Source organism: Sminthopsis crassicaudata, chromosome 2 (genome assembly GCF_048593235.1).
Source record: "Sminthopsis crassicaudata isolate SCR6 chromosome 2, ASM4859323v1, whole genome shotgun sequence".
NCBI lineage: Eukaryota > Metazoa > Chordata > Mammalia > Dasyuromorphia > Dasyuridae > Sminthopsis > Sminthopsis crassicaudata.
In genome coordinates this window covers 308341939-308359360 of record NC_133618.1, presented here as the reverse complement: position 1 = coordinate 308359360, position 17422 = coordinate 308341939, and the positions used below count along the sequence as shown (strand labels likewise).

General features: G+C 34.4%; 1 protein-coding gene across 26 annotated transcripts in view; it reads left to right on the top strand.

Moving 5' to 3' along the window:
* Positions 1-17422, top strand: part of NRXN3 (neurexin 3) — a 2041643-nt gene that overhangs the window by 1346216 nt on the left and 678005 nt on the right. The window lies entirely within an intron of this gene.

The window sequence follows — 17422 nt, the reverse complement described above, 5'->3', positions numbered from 1 at the left end:
TGTTTTGAGTCACGGTATGAGCTTACTATAGTAAACTGTTATAAAAGAGCTACAATATTTGTTTACTATGCACTACACTCCAGTGGTGAGAGAAGTAAAATCATAGATAAATCTCTTACCACAAAAGTAGGTAGCCCAAGAAGGACAGAGCATGTAATATCATGTAGTTCCCCTGGCCTGACTGGGGTTTTGAAGACCTAAACTGGTATAACATGAAGACCCCATTCAGGATGTCATCTTTCCTCTTGATGCTCTTCGCCCTCGGCTTCTGTGTGCTGTCTGTCATGTTAAGTGGAAGCACATTGAGAAAATGCCAACACTCTCTCTGGCTCTTGCTCTGTTCTCCCTTTAAATTTTATTTGATGGAGTTGTCAAGCAGCTCAGAGCTTGTAAAGGGGGGATGCTTGATCTTGAGCTGGATGTTGTTTTCTCTCTGGCTCCTGCTGGGTTTAGTATATGGGCTTCCTGAAAAACCTAGGGAGAGAGGGGGAAATAGCAACATATTGAAATGCAAACTGGCAAAGAACATGAGGGAGGAGGTTGAGATAGAGGGGTAGAGAGAGTGGGAAGGGAAAATGGGGTGTGTGGGAAATAAGCTAGGCTATTCCTAATAACCATAATTAAACACCCAAAATGCCCTGCAATAATTAGCCAAATTTGGCTAATTAGTGTAAATGATCAGCAGGGACATGGAGATTATGTGTTGGTTGGAGGTTGCATATTGGCAAGATCTTTATGTTTTTGCTTTAGTCTCTAAACAGTTAAAAGCAACTGCTGGTATAAGTGATGGAATCTAATAATCCATCACTCCCTAGGAGTTCTGCACTTTCCTTTCTCACAGTGTTCACTTTTCCCTAAGCTGAGCTGAGGGTTTGAGCTCTGCACAGCTTAAACGTGGCTGTTTCTGTGTGTTTCTGTTTTGTTTTTTTTTTCTGTCTCTGTCTGTCTGTTTGTGTCTCACTTTCTCTTTTTGTCTTTCTCCCTCCCATTTTTTTTTACCTATGTTCTTTCAGTTCTGTATTCTGCCGAGCCAATCTGACTCTAAACTCAGTTTCCTCTGTAGCCTAAATTGTGTGAGATTTGGAGTGATAGAAAAGAATAAGAAACTATTCTAAATTAAATGATAATTGAAATAAAGTACACTTGAGCGTAGACATTTCCAAGTCTTTGCCTTTAGATTAAAGGAGCAAATGCATGAGAACCATGCACTCTAGGTTCTGCATGTTTCCACACTTTGATAAGGAGAGATGCAATTTACAAAGGAATTTAGCTTTTAAGTTCTTTCTTTCATAGAGTTTCAATTCACTGATTTAAGTTTGGGTGAGTGGACTTATCTATATTAAATAGGTCATTTTGTCAATTTAACAATACGTCTGTGGACTTGAAACTAAGGTTAAAGGCAACAGCTTTCTGGCTACTCTTGACCTAGCTGTTGAACTTAAACATTGACCTTTTATAGTCCATTTCATGAGTCTTAAGCCATTATACAGCTTTTCTAATATGTCCCAATTTCTACCTGTAGCCCATCTACCAGGCTTTTCAGAATCAGACCAAAGTGACCTACTAAGGAAAACATTTTAGAATTTTAATAGAGACTGAAGGGTTGCAGTTGGGGTGTTGTAGTACCATGAGGTAGATGTCTATTACATAGACTACCTTATATGACACACTGATTCCAGTCATATTTCTCAATTGTCTGTAAAGAAGAAAATTCCCTCCTTTTTATGTCTGAAACATATATAGAAATTCTCAGTCTCAGAAACTCCTATATAATCTCATAAGATCATAGACCCCACATAATCTTCACTTAAGAAACCAAAAAAAAAAAAAAAAAAAAAAAAAAAAAAAAAAAAAAAGAGTTCAATTGAGTATTGCCTCTTTATCCTTTGCATATTTATTGGGGTTGAGGGTGGGAATGAATAACATTTATCTAAAATGTATAGTTTGTGTGTGTGTGTGTGTGTGTTTTTCCTGCAGAAGAGTTTGAACAAAATCAGTCCTATAAACAGCATAAGTGAGGAGTGGGAGGGAAGGTCGGGGTGAGGGAAAGAGAGAGTTACAGAGAACTACTATATCAACAACATACTTTTTCAATATGTTAAAAGAATTTTATAAATAAGTCCCTCTAAGTATAAAGATTTAAATCTCCCACTTCTTCACTGGTTTCAATGGCCAAAAATAATTCATGAGGATCAATCATCTAGAGATGTTCCTTTTCTACACTGAAAGTGAGCGGTCCTTGAAGGACTTACATGAATGCTTCAAATCTCGCCCTTTTGGCAAATCCTATCAGAATAGTCCCCTATATGCTATGATGAGAAATAAGAGAAAGACAAATATAAATTTAATGAGTATTCTTTTTATATGTTTTCAAAAAATGTCTCCTAAGTTGGCCATGATAATACCAAATAATAATGATGATGATAATCGGTGACATTTATATAGACTTTCCAGTTTTTCTGGGCACTTTTATGTCGTGGATCATGTTTTTGAGCCCTTGCATTGACCTGGGGAAGTAGGTTTTGTAAACATTGTTATCCTCATGCTGCAGATGAGAAAGATTAAGTTCAGGGACATTATATGTCTTACTATTGGCTCTCAGCAATATAAATATCAGAGGCTGAATTTGAACCCAGTCTTCTGGATTCCAAATCCTGCTCTCTGTCTTTAATTAGGACTGTAACTATTTTTCCTATATCAAACAAAAACACAACTTCTGACTTGTCTACTTTTTAGAACCACTATTTGTTATTACTTTCATGCCCTTTCCCTTCTGAAATTTCTCTCCTGTTTCCTTGACGATTCTGGGGACAATTGCATATGATTTTTCTATACCTATTAAAAAAACTTCCATAATAAAGCAAGGGTGAAAGGCACACAATGAAAAAGTTTATGAAGATTGAATTTTTTAAATAAATGGATCTTGTAAAAGGTAACTTTGCATGCTCGCTGTCATTCAGAATATTCTTCTAATTTTTTTTATTAAAATAGCATGTTAGCCAAGTGACTGGTACTTTTGTGTTACTAGTGACATTCACTATATACGTATTAGGATATCTGTGGTTATTCACCTTCCAAATATCAACATTTCAAAAAGAAATTACCAATGATTTTTAATTCTTATCCCCATCCATCTTTGATTGCTAGAAATTATGTCTGCCTAAACAGTGCTGAAACACAGAGGTTACTTGTCACCTAAATTTAGGAGAAAGAACTTAGGTTCTTTTGGTAGAAACAACTGAGCTTTGTACCTTGACTCTAGTTAAATGAGAATAAAAGTTTAAACAGAATCCTCCCAGGGCCTACACTTTTCCCCTCCCACACCCAACTGAATCTGTCTTTAAAAATTAATTTGAGGACTCATTTCATGCTTCTTGACTTGGGTATATTTGTTTGCTCCTTGGACAACATTGTTACTTAAGATTCTGCTACAGTGTCATATTTTGAAAAGAAGGGTTTTAGGGAGCCACCCCAGTTCGATAATATCCCAATATAGTTCATTCTTCTCCTAGTTGATGAAGTACCTTATCTATTATAACAACATTTACCCAATTCAGTTTTGCTGACAAAAGATAAAGAACTTAAAAACATTAAATTTCTCAGTCCCTCTACTTTTAATAGCATTAGACACAATTCAGTTTATTGGCTAAATATTCATATATAATGGGGAGAATGCCATAGACCTGTTTGAATCTTGAATCAGGGTCTAGCTACAGAAGCCTGAACAAATCTCTTAGCCTTTCCATTTGCCCATCTGTAATTTGGAGATAGTGACCACATTTTATAGGGTTGCTGGGAGGATCAGATGAGATGATATACAAAAAGTACTCTGCAATCCTTAAATGACTATTTAAATGTTCACAATTATTATAACAAATGCTGGAGGAAGAGGTTGGGTAAGGAAAGGACTCCCATTTGTATTATCTTGGGATCACAGATCTACTTTGCCTTATTTGGTAACTGTGATCTAATATTGGCAGGAATAGTAACTGCAGCATCCCCTCCTTAAAGAAAGATGAAGCTACTAACTTCCTGATAGTAGAACCATGTGTTCAGTTTTTGTAGTTATGAGCATAGATTTGTACTAATCTAACTAGCACCTTTGCTCAGCCAGCTGCTCTCTAACTACTTTCTCTGCCTTCCATTCCAGGGCTGGGGGTTGCTGAATAATTCATAAGCCTGGTTGACAGATAAAATGAGTAGATTTATATGTTTTTGGCCTTGGTGATGAATTAATTAAATTGACTTCTCCCTCCACTCCCCCCATGCATTACTTTCTGCTTCTGGAATTTGTAAGCAAATGGGGTGAGTTAGGGAAAGGAGTATTTCAATTTCCATGTTTAGACCACATGTGAAGGTGGATAGAATCCAAAGAAATCATATCCCTGACTTTTGAAACAAGAGTTAGGATGGAGAGGAAAAGGAGAAAGGAGAAAAGTAGCAATAGGCTCTAAAGGGATTGGTAGGCATGCTTAGGGAAGGGGATGCTTCTCTTACCCAGTAGAAACCAAACTACTGACAAATGCCTGAAATTTCATAATCCAAATTTCATTCCTTTGGCCTTAATCAGAGATTCTTTACCTTTCTTTGCCTTCAGTGCCCCTGTAGAAGCCAATTAAACCCTTTTTAGAATAATATTTTTAAATGCATAAAATAAAGTACAGAGTATTATAAAGGAAACCAACTATATTTAAAGGTGTAATTTAATTCTCCATCCAAGTTCATGGACCTCTTGAAGTCAATCCACAGAATTGTTGGGATTCCAAGGGCCCCAAATTAAGAACTATTTGTCTAAGATTTAGTATTTGTTTAAAAATAAAATACCTTTGGTAAGGGTATCTTGTTAAGCCATATTTCTCCTTTAAATTAGAAAACTTGTCTGAGTCTTTCCTGAAAACAGTGGAAATATAGAAGAGCTTAAATACCTTGAAATATTAAATATGGAGAAATAGTAGTTGTATTTGCCATTATCATGAGTAGGAGTGGGAGTATTATGGTCAGAAAAATTCACTTTTTCTAGAATTCTAGCTAGATATGGTGACTGGGGAAATGGGTAAAAAATTAATATATATGCTATAAAGAGATTCCTTAGTCTTCTGTTAAAAGTGAAGTTTCAAAGTGAAAAAAAGGAGATAAACATACATTTAATCATCTATCCAAAGACAGAAAACTACATTTGCCTACATGAAAAAAGTTAGTGTTTTTCATATCTTTTGCTTCTTTTTCTGCTTGCTTGTTTCTCCCTCTAATTTTCTTTTTGTGACTTAGAGCCTGAACTCTACATGTCTGTATGGCTAAATGTTCTGTAGGAATATTTCAACTATAGCCTACCTCCTCAGGAGTCCCCTCAAACATGTCTTAGAGTGTATTCTATAGTTCTTGAGCTCCTCACTTTCTGCCAACTTCCAGATGAGTGAATTTATGATCTGCTCTTTCAATTAACTTTTCCCCTCTATCCTGAACACCTGTTCCAATTCTCCAGTTTCCCTATTACATTTTTCTTTTCAGTAATTTTTTTTCAAATCACCATGAAAACTTGTGTTCTAATCTCATTTTTTGTGATTGTGTGATCTTGGGCAAGTGACTTCAACATTTATAAGTTTAATTAATTTTCATCTTTAAAACTAATTGTATCAGATTACTTCTAAGGAACAATTCCAACAATAAATCTATTATCCTGTAATCTCATGACAGTACCTAACAGAGAGTGGAAATGGCTCTAAGAAAAATCAAAATGTAAAAAAAAATTAATGCATAAACTATAGCTTATCTTTTTTATATAATAACATGCTATATTATAAAAATTTCAGTTTGTAATTTTTTTTTCTGTTTTCTATGTGAGTCCATCTTAACTCTTGACTACTTAATTAGGATATTACCAAAATCATATTAGATAAAATATGTTAAAAATTACAAAACTTTAGAACTATACTATACAAATTTAATTTAGAGTATCAAGACCCCTCCCCTTTTCTGACTATTTTACTAAATTTTCACAGAATAATGTTCAACATGACAGCTAATTAGACAGAAATAGACAGAGTCTTTATGTAAAAATGAAGCAAGTGATGGCATATTTCAATAGCATCTTCTCTTGGTCTTTCAGTGTTTGTATTCTTTCTTTTTTTCTTGATTCCTGATCATTAAAGACATTGCTTGGTTTTTCATTTATGAATTAGAGCTTTATGAGACTTGGGTTATGTCCTCTTTAGATCCTAGCTCTAGATTTGAAAGGAATCTTAGAGACAGACCATTTAGTCCAACAATTTAATCTTGCAGTTAAGAAAATGGAAGCCAAATGAATTTGTAAGATGTCTAAGGTCACATATATACTTAGTGTCAGAAGTGGAATTGGAAGGGATGTCTAATGATTTCACATCAATTGTTTTCATTGTACTATGCTGCCTTTCTCTTTGGCTCTTCTACCCAATTCCATGATATGGAATGATAATGAGCATGATAGAATTTTAATCTTGCCCATTATCTTCATTTTGTGCCTAGTAGAGTGCTAAATACATGTTTGGTGTTCAGTAAATACTGACTTGTTCATTCATCAATTCTAAATGCATAGATTTACCAACTCATCTCACTTACCAATCTACAGAAAGTCTCTGTTATTTTAGTTCTGAGTTTGCTAAATGTGAGGAAAGCTTAAAACATATTTACTCTATGGTAGCAGGGGGACAATATTCCCAAAGATGGACTTGGCTGTTTTGTTAATTGGCTACTATCACTAGAACTATTTATAACTCTCCCTCTAGCTAGGGATCCATTAACACAGATCAGAAGTATGAGTCAACTAATTATAGGAAATCCCTTATAGACATTTATCCCTTCCCCCATTCAAGAAGAATGAATAAAAAGGAGGGCTTAGAAAGACTACCAGACACCTATTTGAAAACAATTTCAAATCTGGAAGAAAAAAGAAACCCAGCAATTGGGGTCTGGCACCCAGAAAGTTTGTAGAGCCTATGAGAAAATGGGCAAATAAAAACATTCAAAATGTGCTACCAAGATGAAGTTACGAAAATAATTAGATGTGGAATTGTAGAATATGAATTTAAATCCCAAATCTTTCATTTCTTATTTGTGTGACTTTGGCCAAGTTACTTAACTTTTCTGAGTCTCAATTTCCACTAACTGTAAAATGAAGGGATTAAACTAAATAATCTCTAAAGTTCAATTTAGCTCTAAATATGTGACAATATGATTCTATGGTATCTGAATGTCCATATTAATTTATGGAGATAAGCAACATTTAGTGAAGTGATTTTTTTAAAATTAATAGCATTTTTTTTCAGTTACATGTAAGGACAATTTAACATTCACTTTCTGAAAGATTTTGAGAGCCAGATTTTCTCCCTTACTCTCTCAGAAAAATAAGCAATCTGATAGAGGTGTCTCTTTTATTTCCTGGACCCTAAATCTGCCTGGACTTAGAAATGTTAGACAAAACATAACCCTTGTTTTTCCATTGCAGGAAATTTCCATTTCTGACCCAGTGCATTCTAATAATTATTGATAGCATTAAACTTGGACTGAGAGCCAGAAAAACTAGATTTTAATTTTATCTTTCCTCCTAACCTTGGAACATTGAATAAGGCATCTGGAAAAAAAAATCCTTCTATCCTTCTTGCTTTCAGATATTCCACTGGAACATCTTAATTCCTGTTCTTAACTGTCTTTATCTTTACTTACATTTGAGTGTATCTGCGTTTTTGTTTTAATAAGACAACTGGGATGTGTGTTATTTTTTCTTCTTCATCTGTAAAATGAAAATGTTAGTCTCTATGGTCTCTGAGGTCCCTTCCAGCCCTAAGGTTGTATGATTCCATGATTCTTATGCCTTTAAAGATACCACAGTGCATCTTAAACCTATCTAACTTCTATAGACTTCCCGATATTTTATTGGTCTATTTTCACTAGCAGAAGTACTTATAACCAAGCTACTGACCAGGTATTTTCTTCTTACTTTGACTTGGAGTTTTAATGTGACAAAATAACACATTGTGATATTATAAAACCAGTTATTGGACTTCATTGCATAGTCAAGTGGAGATGGGAAGGAAACAGTTTTCTTTCATTTAGTTTATTAATATTATAAAATGGCATAGTGTTGTTTATAGTCTTTTGCTGTGTTTGCAGTTATTGGCTCTAAATAGAAGGGGACAAAACAGCAGCTGAATTTAATATGACTTAAATATTAATGAAACTTTTTTTTTCATTCTCCGATTACTCCTTCACTATAACTTTCTATCTTGTCATGAATGTAACAGAAACTTGTTAACATCCATCACACTGAAAGTCCCATAAATCTCTGTGATCAGAGCTTCAAGATCCCTTCCTCTCTGAAGTAGAATACTGATCTTTACAGGATTAAGCTAAATTCAGCTCATGAGCGAGGATTGTTAAATTTTCAGTGTTAGAATTATACCTTAGAAATTAACAAGTGCTAAAAATCAGAATTTGATTAGTTATTCTGTAAATTATCTTGACTTAAGGTGTTGGGAAAATATTTATAATATAGATTAAATTTAAAAGTAAATTATATGTAGATTTTTCTTCAAAAACTGGTTGTTAAACATTTACCAACACAAAGGAGGATCTAAATAATACCTTCTTTTTACAAGTGCGTGGAAAGTCCCAAAACCATTTTTAGATTAGAAATTTACTTGGGTTAATAAACTCCTCTTTGAAATTGCAGATAGGCTTAGGAAAACTAAGTTTGTGACCTGTAACACCTTAGTATGAATATCTTTACTTAGCTACTTCCCTTAGACAACAATCATCATTTAATGTAAAGAGAAGTGGATTTGCAATCTTGAAGGCTCTAGATTTGACCCAGTCTATGATGCTTCCTAGCCGAATGATCTTAGAAAGTCACTTTTCTCAATCCACTTTCCTCATCATAAATTAGAAATAATACCTGCAATACTTACTACATTACAGTTGTTTGCAGATTTTAGTGAGATCATGGTTGTAAAGTATTTAAAAAATTTTAAACCTGCACAAATATCAGTTCTCATTAAATAGATATGTATGTGTGTGTGTGTGTGTGTGTGTGTGTGTGTGTGTGTGTATATATATATATATATATATATATATATATATATATATATATACAAATGCATATTTATATATATACAAACCCATGTCTGTATATACACATATATACACACAGAGGGCTCTTTTATAAAATGAGGAGTTTATCACACTGGGAGAGAACAAAACAGCTGCCTTATAAAATTAGAATGATGGGTTGTCTGCAAAGGACCTTGTGAACACAACACTAGAACTAAACTTCCTAGGTTTTGTGAGATAGTTCTAATTTTAGTAAAAGAAAATATACTTTTGAAAAAGAATAATAGGAGGATAGATTGGGGCAAAAGACATAGGTTAAAATCTTGGCTCTGCTTTTTACCATGTATGTGACTGTGGGCAGGGCAGCACATACTTCTCTAGACTTTATTATAAGCATCTGTGAAATAAAGGAGTTATAGTCACTGATCTCTAATGGTTTTCAACTTCAAAATCTATGATCCTATTCTGCTGGTATTGTTGGGTTAGCTTAAGAAGTTCTGTTGGGAGGGGATAAACAATGTATTATGATTTTTGGTTCAGAAAATATGGTCATTGAATTTATGTTTCTGGGACACAAATACCTGCAGAAATTCAGTGGCCATATTTTCTGAATCTTGACTATCTGATGACAAAGGAAAAAATAAGACCATAAGCAAAAGGAGGAGAGCCTTGTTTCTCAACTTAATTAAAAATGTTTTGATAATTGCATTTAAATAATTATGATCCTACGTACTTTATTATATGCACTTTAAAATATGCACTTATTCTGAGAAGTGCTGCCACACAACCTTCACCAGACTTCCAACAGAGTCCATGAAACCCACAAAAATTTAAGGACCTTTGGTTAAAATTTTTTGAATTTTATAGTAGAAGTAAATTAAGGCAAGAAGGTGATCATGCTCCTCCCTTTATGAGAAAAAAAAAAGAAAGAAAAGAAAAGACACCTGTGATCTTAAATGATTAAGCAAGGTAGTATAGCTTTTGATTTTATAAGCCTATTATCAAATTGCAAATTTACACCAAAAGAAACTCTTCCAATCTGATTGTATCCTGTGTGGATTCCAATGGCTTCATATTCCCCCAGTCATTTTCCTCCTTTAGAACTTCTTTAATATTGCCTGGATATTTAGTCACGGGCTCTGAAACTCAAGAGCATTAGCTGAATTATTGAATGATGGAATTTTCTCCTTTCTTAGGAGTGAGGATCATTAGGGGTAATTAAATGTCCAGGGTCTTTCTATAGTGTAGCAACCAGAGTCAAATTCTTGGGTTCTGAAGAAGGCTCTCTTTGCTTCTTTAACAATCAGGAAACAGTAATTTTCCATCTAAAAAGAAAATCTGAGCACTCCTCTCACTGCTTTCCCTCCTGCTTTAGAAACTTTCATAGTATTGCTTTTCAAAAACACTGAAAGGGTGTTTTCCTTGATGATCCAGGGAATGTCAAGTAGATAACTTCAAAAGCAGATCTGTAGTGCCCTATCCCTATCCCATTACTTTCCTCACACTTTAAAAAAATGTCTTTTATATTAAAACATTGCTGTGTATACCCCTGAGTGACTTTCCCCCAAACTATGAATTTCAACTATTCCGACACTGTCTTTCAGAATGTGAATATAATTACACGCTTTGAGTGCAAATTATGGTTTTTGCTACATAAAGAACTAATGGAAATGATCTGCCTGTTTCTGTAGTTTATAGATTATATGCTCATAGATATGGGGATATATATTTAGGCTGCTTTTCTGTGTGGTGTATTAAAATGAAAATGAACTCTGTGTGAGCCATGGTGGTTGCTAAGCATTGTAACAGGCTGATAGGGGACAATATTAAACTGAATCAGGGATGAAGTTTGACTTAACATACCCTTTGCCCCCTTAGTCACTTGATGTTCTTATCATAGTTTTGTTTTTCTTTTCTCACTGTCCCCCAATGGGAGGTAAAGGAGAAAAGAAAAAAATGCTTAATAATTGAAAATGTATTTGTGAGTGAATGAATGAACATTTATGTGTAAGAAAGAGAGATAGACAGATAGACACATAGAGACACACAAAGACACAGAGGCAGAGAAGCACATCATGGTTCAGAGGTTTAACCTGAAAGGACAAGTTAGAACTTTCCAGAGACTCAGTTTCCTCAAATGTAAAATGATTAGGGGTTCCAAAGCTTTTTATGTATTGCTGCCCCTTTGGCAATCTGCTAATACTTATGAACTGCTTCTTTGAAAAATATTTTTAAATGATGGAAAAAATGCTACAGGTTAGTGAAAATAAAGCTATAACTTTTTTCCCATCCAAGTTTACAGATATCTAGATTAGATAATCTCTAAGCAACTTTTATATTAAAAATCTTTGCTCCTCTGATTCCCATATAATTGACTCTAGAAGTTAAATTTGGGTGGGGGGAGGGAGAAGTGATCAAAGCAGAATCTGGGTTTAGGCATATAGGGGATTTTGAGGTAGACAGCACAGTGGATAAAGTATTAGACCTAGAGTCAGGAAAATTTAAGTTGAAACCTACTTTCAGATATTTATTAACTTCATGACCTTTGTTTTTCAAATCTGTAAAATGGGTAAAATAATACCATCTATCTCTCAGGGTTGTTGTAAGATAAAATAAAATCTTGTTTCTAAAATAATATATAAATTCTAATTATTATTACTATCATTTTGGGAATACCTGGAATGAGCTATTGACACTAGTTACTTCCATTTGGACATGTTTTATACCCATTTATGGAGTTTTATTATAACCCAATTCTTGGCTAAAACCTCAAGTCAATCTTTCTTAAACACTAGTTACATAAATTTGGACATGTTCCAAAACCATTTGTGAGCTTCTGCTGTAGCATAATTCCTACCTATAATTCTAGATCAACCTATACCTATAACATTAGTCTCTTTAAAAAAATAAAAAAGGCTGACTTTTTTTTCATTTAGAATTTCCTACAAGTAGGAACCGTAATGGAAGTTTGTTTTAGAAAGTAAATTTTAGGACTGTGTAAGAAAAGGATTCTTATGGTGTTACCAGCAATACAAGTTGCTTGCTTGTCTTCAGAGGTGACTAAGGACCTATTGAACATGAAGTTTCTTAATACTAGGTCTTCTTTGCTTTCTGTCACCAGTACAAAGGGGATCCCCCCTGGCTGGAAGAAAGAGAGTCAAACCTTTACTTCTAGCTCAATCTTGGCTTCAATCCCGAGACTGATAATGAGCAATAGATGTCAATAGACATCAGGGTCTTTTCTGACTTCTTTTTGATTGATGACTAATGGCCCGTGGGAGTTCCTCTAATTGCTTTGAAAAGCCAGTTTTAATAAAGACTCAGAGAAGCCCTTATGTATATGGGAGGGTTAGAATGAAAGGAAAGGCAGTGTTATACTGCTGTACTGCAAACTTCTGCTATTTATAGTGGAGGGAGCTGAGAAATGCCATCTGCTATTATAGAATAGTAATACCTGGTGCTCAGTTATCCAGCAACTTCATTTATCTGGATTATACTTATCAAAGAAACTGGAAATACGAAAAAAAAAGTCTGTGGGAGGTCAGTAGCTAAAGTCCCTAACATATAAAAATAGGAGAGATCTGCAAGCCTTACTCAGCATTTAGGTATTTTTTTTCTTTTTGATTTCTAAGCCCATAATTTATTAGAGGCAACAAGCTAGAAGAGGACAGAAAAGTACTTGACATCTGGGAAAAGTACTAAGGGAGGCAAGAGCAATTCTTAAAAGCAGAAATAATTTTCTAAAGTTTTGAATCAGTAAACTTGAGTTTGAATCCTGCCTTTTCCCCTTCCTATATGAGGCAGCTCAGTGGTACAGTGGGAGAGTCCTGAATATGAAATCAATTCAAATACAGCCTCAGACACTTACTAACTATGTGATCTTGGACAACCATAACTTTAACCTTAGTCTGCCTCAGTTTCCTCATCTGTGAAATGGGAATAATAACAGCATTATTATGATAAAAAGTTGGTCAAATTCACTAATTTCCCTAAGCCTATGTTTCCTTATTTTTACAGAGAAAATGCAAGGCTAGGTGACCTCTTCAAGTTTAAAGCTAAAATAACAGACAGCAAGGGAAAAGATTGAAACGCTATGAAAAGCAGACATAAGAACTAAAAAATCACAGCAGTCCCAGATAATTAAATGAAAGAACAAGAAGTCCTACATGGCTGAATAGCCTCTGAGGGCATTGTTCTATTACAGCTCAGGATGAAAATTGATGTTCATAATGATGATTCTGAGTCATTAAGAAAGTGTTAAATTAGGATGAGTATCTGCTTATTTGAGAAGGCAAGGCAAAGTAGCACGACAGAAAGATTTCTAGACTGAAATCCAAGTATCTGGATTCAAGTCTTGGCTTTGCCATATTACTAGATACTCACACATCAGCCATATGACTTTGACCAAGTCATTTAAGTCTTCTGAGCCTCCTTTTTTTCAACTCTAAAACGAGGGAGTTAGACTAGGTGACTTCTAAGGTCTCTTGCATATATAAATCTAAGAGTAATTCATTTTACAGAAATTTAGCTTAATACAATGACTGCCAAATAATAGTTGTTTAATATAAGTTTATTGAGTTTTTATGCAAAGTAACAAAATTTAAAATATAAAAAATGGGGCTATAACAGAAAGCTCAATAAATTATTCAGAACAATTCATTCCTAGAGGATACCATTGTATTTATCTTTCTTACAAGTGATATAAATTCATTCAATAAAAATATATTAAGCAGTTGTTGTATGCAGAGTATAGTGTTAATTGCTAAGGGGTAGAAAGCCAAAAGACAAAACAGTCCTTTCTCTCAAGGAACTTACATGTTGCCCAGGGGATATAACATGTGTCCAGCTAAATCAATGCAAGATAATTGGAAGTTCTAGAGAATAGGAACAACTTACTGGGTATGAGGAGAAGGAAAAATTAAGGAATGTTTCCTATAGGTGTGTCCTTGAGTTGGTCAAAATCTAGAGTCTATTTTGTTTTCTGAGAGCACAATATTCGTATGTGTATGTATTTATGAACATTTATATACTTACAATTCTATGTCTGCACACATTCCTATGTGTATATGTTTTGCATGTATATGTGTGTGTTTCAGACTTCAGATTTCACTGGGATAATACTGGTAGAGAAAGCCCTCCATTGATGTACAGCTGTAAATTTTTGTAATGTCTTGTCTTATGTGTCAGGGACCCTGACATCTCTATTAACTTAATAAAGGCTTGAATGTGACTGATAGAGTGGTGGTGGCTGCTTCTGAATAACGAATATCTAGGTTCAAGTTTTAACTCCTGACAAATGCTTCTGGCTTCTATTATGTCCTGCCTGTATGATCCCGGACAATTCACTTAGTTTTTCAGTGACTGATTCACCACTATCTCCACCCCCCCTCCCCTTCCATTCTAAGACTTTAAATTGAAGAAAAGTTATTGATCAGTGCTGATTGGAGGGAGTCTCATCATATTTGGGGAGTATCCTAATAATGAAATCAGAGTTATGACCTCCTCCAAACAACCACAACACAATGTAACAACAAAATAATCTTCTTAGGAAGATAAGCCAAAGAAATGGACTTTCTCTGGTTTCACAGAAATCATTAGTCATTTTTCATTTTTTAGTCAGTTTCTTGACATATAACTTGGAAGACTGTTTCTGGCATTTTAGATATTAAATACATCACAGGGTTTTAACTATTTGACTTGGACCAAAGAGACAAGAAGCCTTTTTTAAAAAAAAGTCAAGTAGAATAATAAACCATCTGTATACATTTTTTTTTCCTTCTGAATAATGAAGCAGATGTTTGGAGAAACAAATAATTTACCCAAAAGGACTACACATATTTTCTAAATATTAATGATATTAGTCTGTGTCTTTAGGATAATATTATTTGGCTTAGAACAACTGAGTAAATCTTTCTAGGGACAAGTAAGAGGTACTGAACCTGAAGTCATCAAGACCTAACTAAGTTCAAATGGGGTGTCAGACTTATGTGTGTGATCCTAAGTAATTCACTTAATCTCTATTTACCTTAGTTTCCTCAGCTATAAAAATGGAAAAATAACAACATCTACCTAATAGGATTGTTGTGAAGTTCAGTATTTATAGAGTGCTTGACACATTATCTGATATGTAATAGCATTGTAAAAAATACGTGTTTAATGTTCTTCCTTTCCTCTTAAATTCATAGGCCTTTCATATTGATGAAAATACTCTGAAAAAATGTTTTTATAGTCATATCATTGTTCAATTCCTTCGTTGGACAGGGCATAATTGTGCAAGTCTACAGAAACCCCCATCTGATATAATAATGTATTAAATATTTTAAAACACACACTCTCTCTTTATTAAATCACCTAGCTCTTTTGCTAATTTTAAGAGGGAGGAAAAGACAAAGCCCAAACAAAAGAAAATATTTTTCTTAGGAGTCTGACTCATTAAATACATCGATCTGAGATATGGGTATGTGTGTGTATTCTGGTTACAACTATATTGCAAATCCTCAAGGAAGTGTTCTAATTAATTCTTTGTCTGAAATATAATCAAATATGATCATTGCATGCTGTGCATATCAGGAATGGAAAAGAATCAGGATTTTAGGTAACTTCTTTTGAACACTCAATTTTCCCTTCCTGGTTGATGCAGTATCTGGGATGGCATGATGAGTTAATGGCAATAATGGGCATTTCATTCCAAATTTAAGATGACACTATTACTGTGAGAAAAGTGGCTTGAAATCTTTTATGTGCACCCTCACACATACAACGGTTTTGAAATGGAAAAAAGGAGAAATAATATCTTGAAAAATCAATCCTAAGATGAAGCTATTTATTTGCAGATGGAAACAGAGTCAATCAGAATATATGTGTGTTCATACATGCATATGTGCAATACACCTATATAGAATGTATATAGATTTTTTAATATATTGAGTTTTAATAATTAATAAGGAGCTAGCTAGTGGGCTGAATACCATCTTAGATATTCCATGAGAACTCTAGTCCAATGAACATAGAGATACCTGTTTGCTCTCTTAAGTCATATGAGTGAACAGCAATAACATAAGATAGAAAATCTGGACAAAAAGTCCTCTGTGTTTTTGGTCACTAATATTGCCCTAGAAGAAATGGATTAGGCTCTTGGTAGACTTATAGATGCAAGAGCTATTTGGCTTTCATAAACTAATGGAATTTTAAAAAGTGTTTTGAGATCCCTCTAACCCCTCGACTTAACATATTAAAATTGATGTACAGAGATATATTCCAGACCACTCAGTTCTAGTAAATGGCATAGCTGGACTGGAAAGCAGGTATCCTGCTTTTTAATTCAAAATGTTTTCCATGATTCTCACACTTATCCTCAGGCTTTCTCATTTTCACTGCTTTTGCCCTTGATTACCAGTGTTTGCTTGAGAAGGAAGATTGGAATTTCCTTCAGGTATAACCCGAGTAACAAATCAGCACAGCAAGGAGCAGAGGGAAGGGGTCTAACTGAGACACTCGAACAATCACACTACTTTCTTTAATTGCTATCACAGAGTGCTGTGCTCCCTTCATCCAAGCCACTCCAGTCACATGCAGTGTCCCCTGTTCTTTCTCTCTGCTCCAGCAGCCTGGAAGGGAAGCTGTTTGCCGCAGTTCAATCAAACTATTTGATGAGAGCTTTCGAGCCTAATTACATGGAAGGTTTCATCCAGTGAAAGGAAAGAGGAAAGAGAAAGAGAGAAATTAAATTGAAGTGTAAATCAGTCAAGGGTTTAGATCCTGTTCTTTCTTTCTTTTTAATCAAGAGTAAAAGGAGAGGAGAGTTATAAGGATCATCACAAGATACCATTAACTATCCAAGGAGCTCTTGACTGAAGACAATTTGTCATGAAAAGAAAAATGTGTACTCTGTCCAAAAAATGAGAAGTAGCTGAGAGTGGTTCTATAGTTTAGGAAGACTGTTTTGGAAGTCATTGCTATATTGGGGTTTATGTATGTATGAAGGATGCTCATCTCTATATAATACATATCTTTTTGATACTATATCTAAAGCTTTCAAACATATTTGGGATGCATTCATTAATGGTATCCACAGTCAGATTAATTCAGATCAAGTAATGCTTGGTATTATTGAGTTTTCACAAGTTAGTGAGATAGGGGAAATGTATTCTTATAGAATAACTAAGGTAAAAATGCATAGCTATAAGGTGTAAGATGCTGGTTGAGGAGGGGGCAGCAGCAGTGACACTACTAATAAGTTAAAAAGACAATAGGTAGGAGAATAACAATGTGTATTCGTTAATTTATTGGTTAATCTTTAATGGGTAAAATGTAGATACATTTTACAGTTGAATCTGCAGGA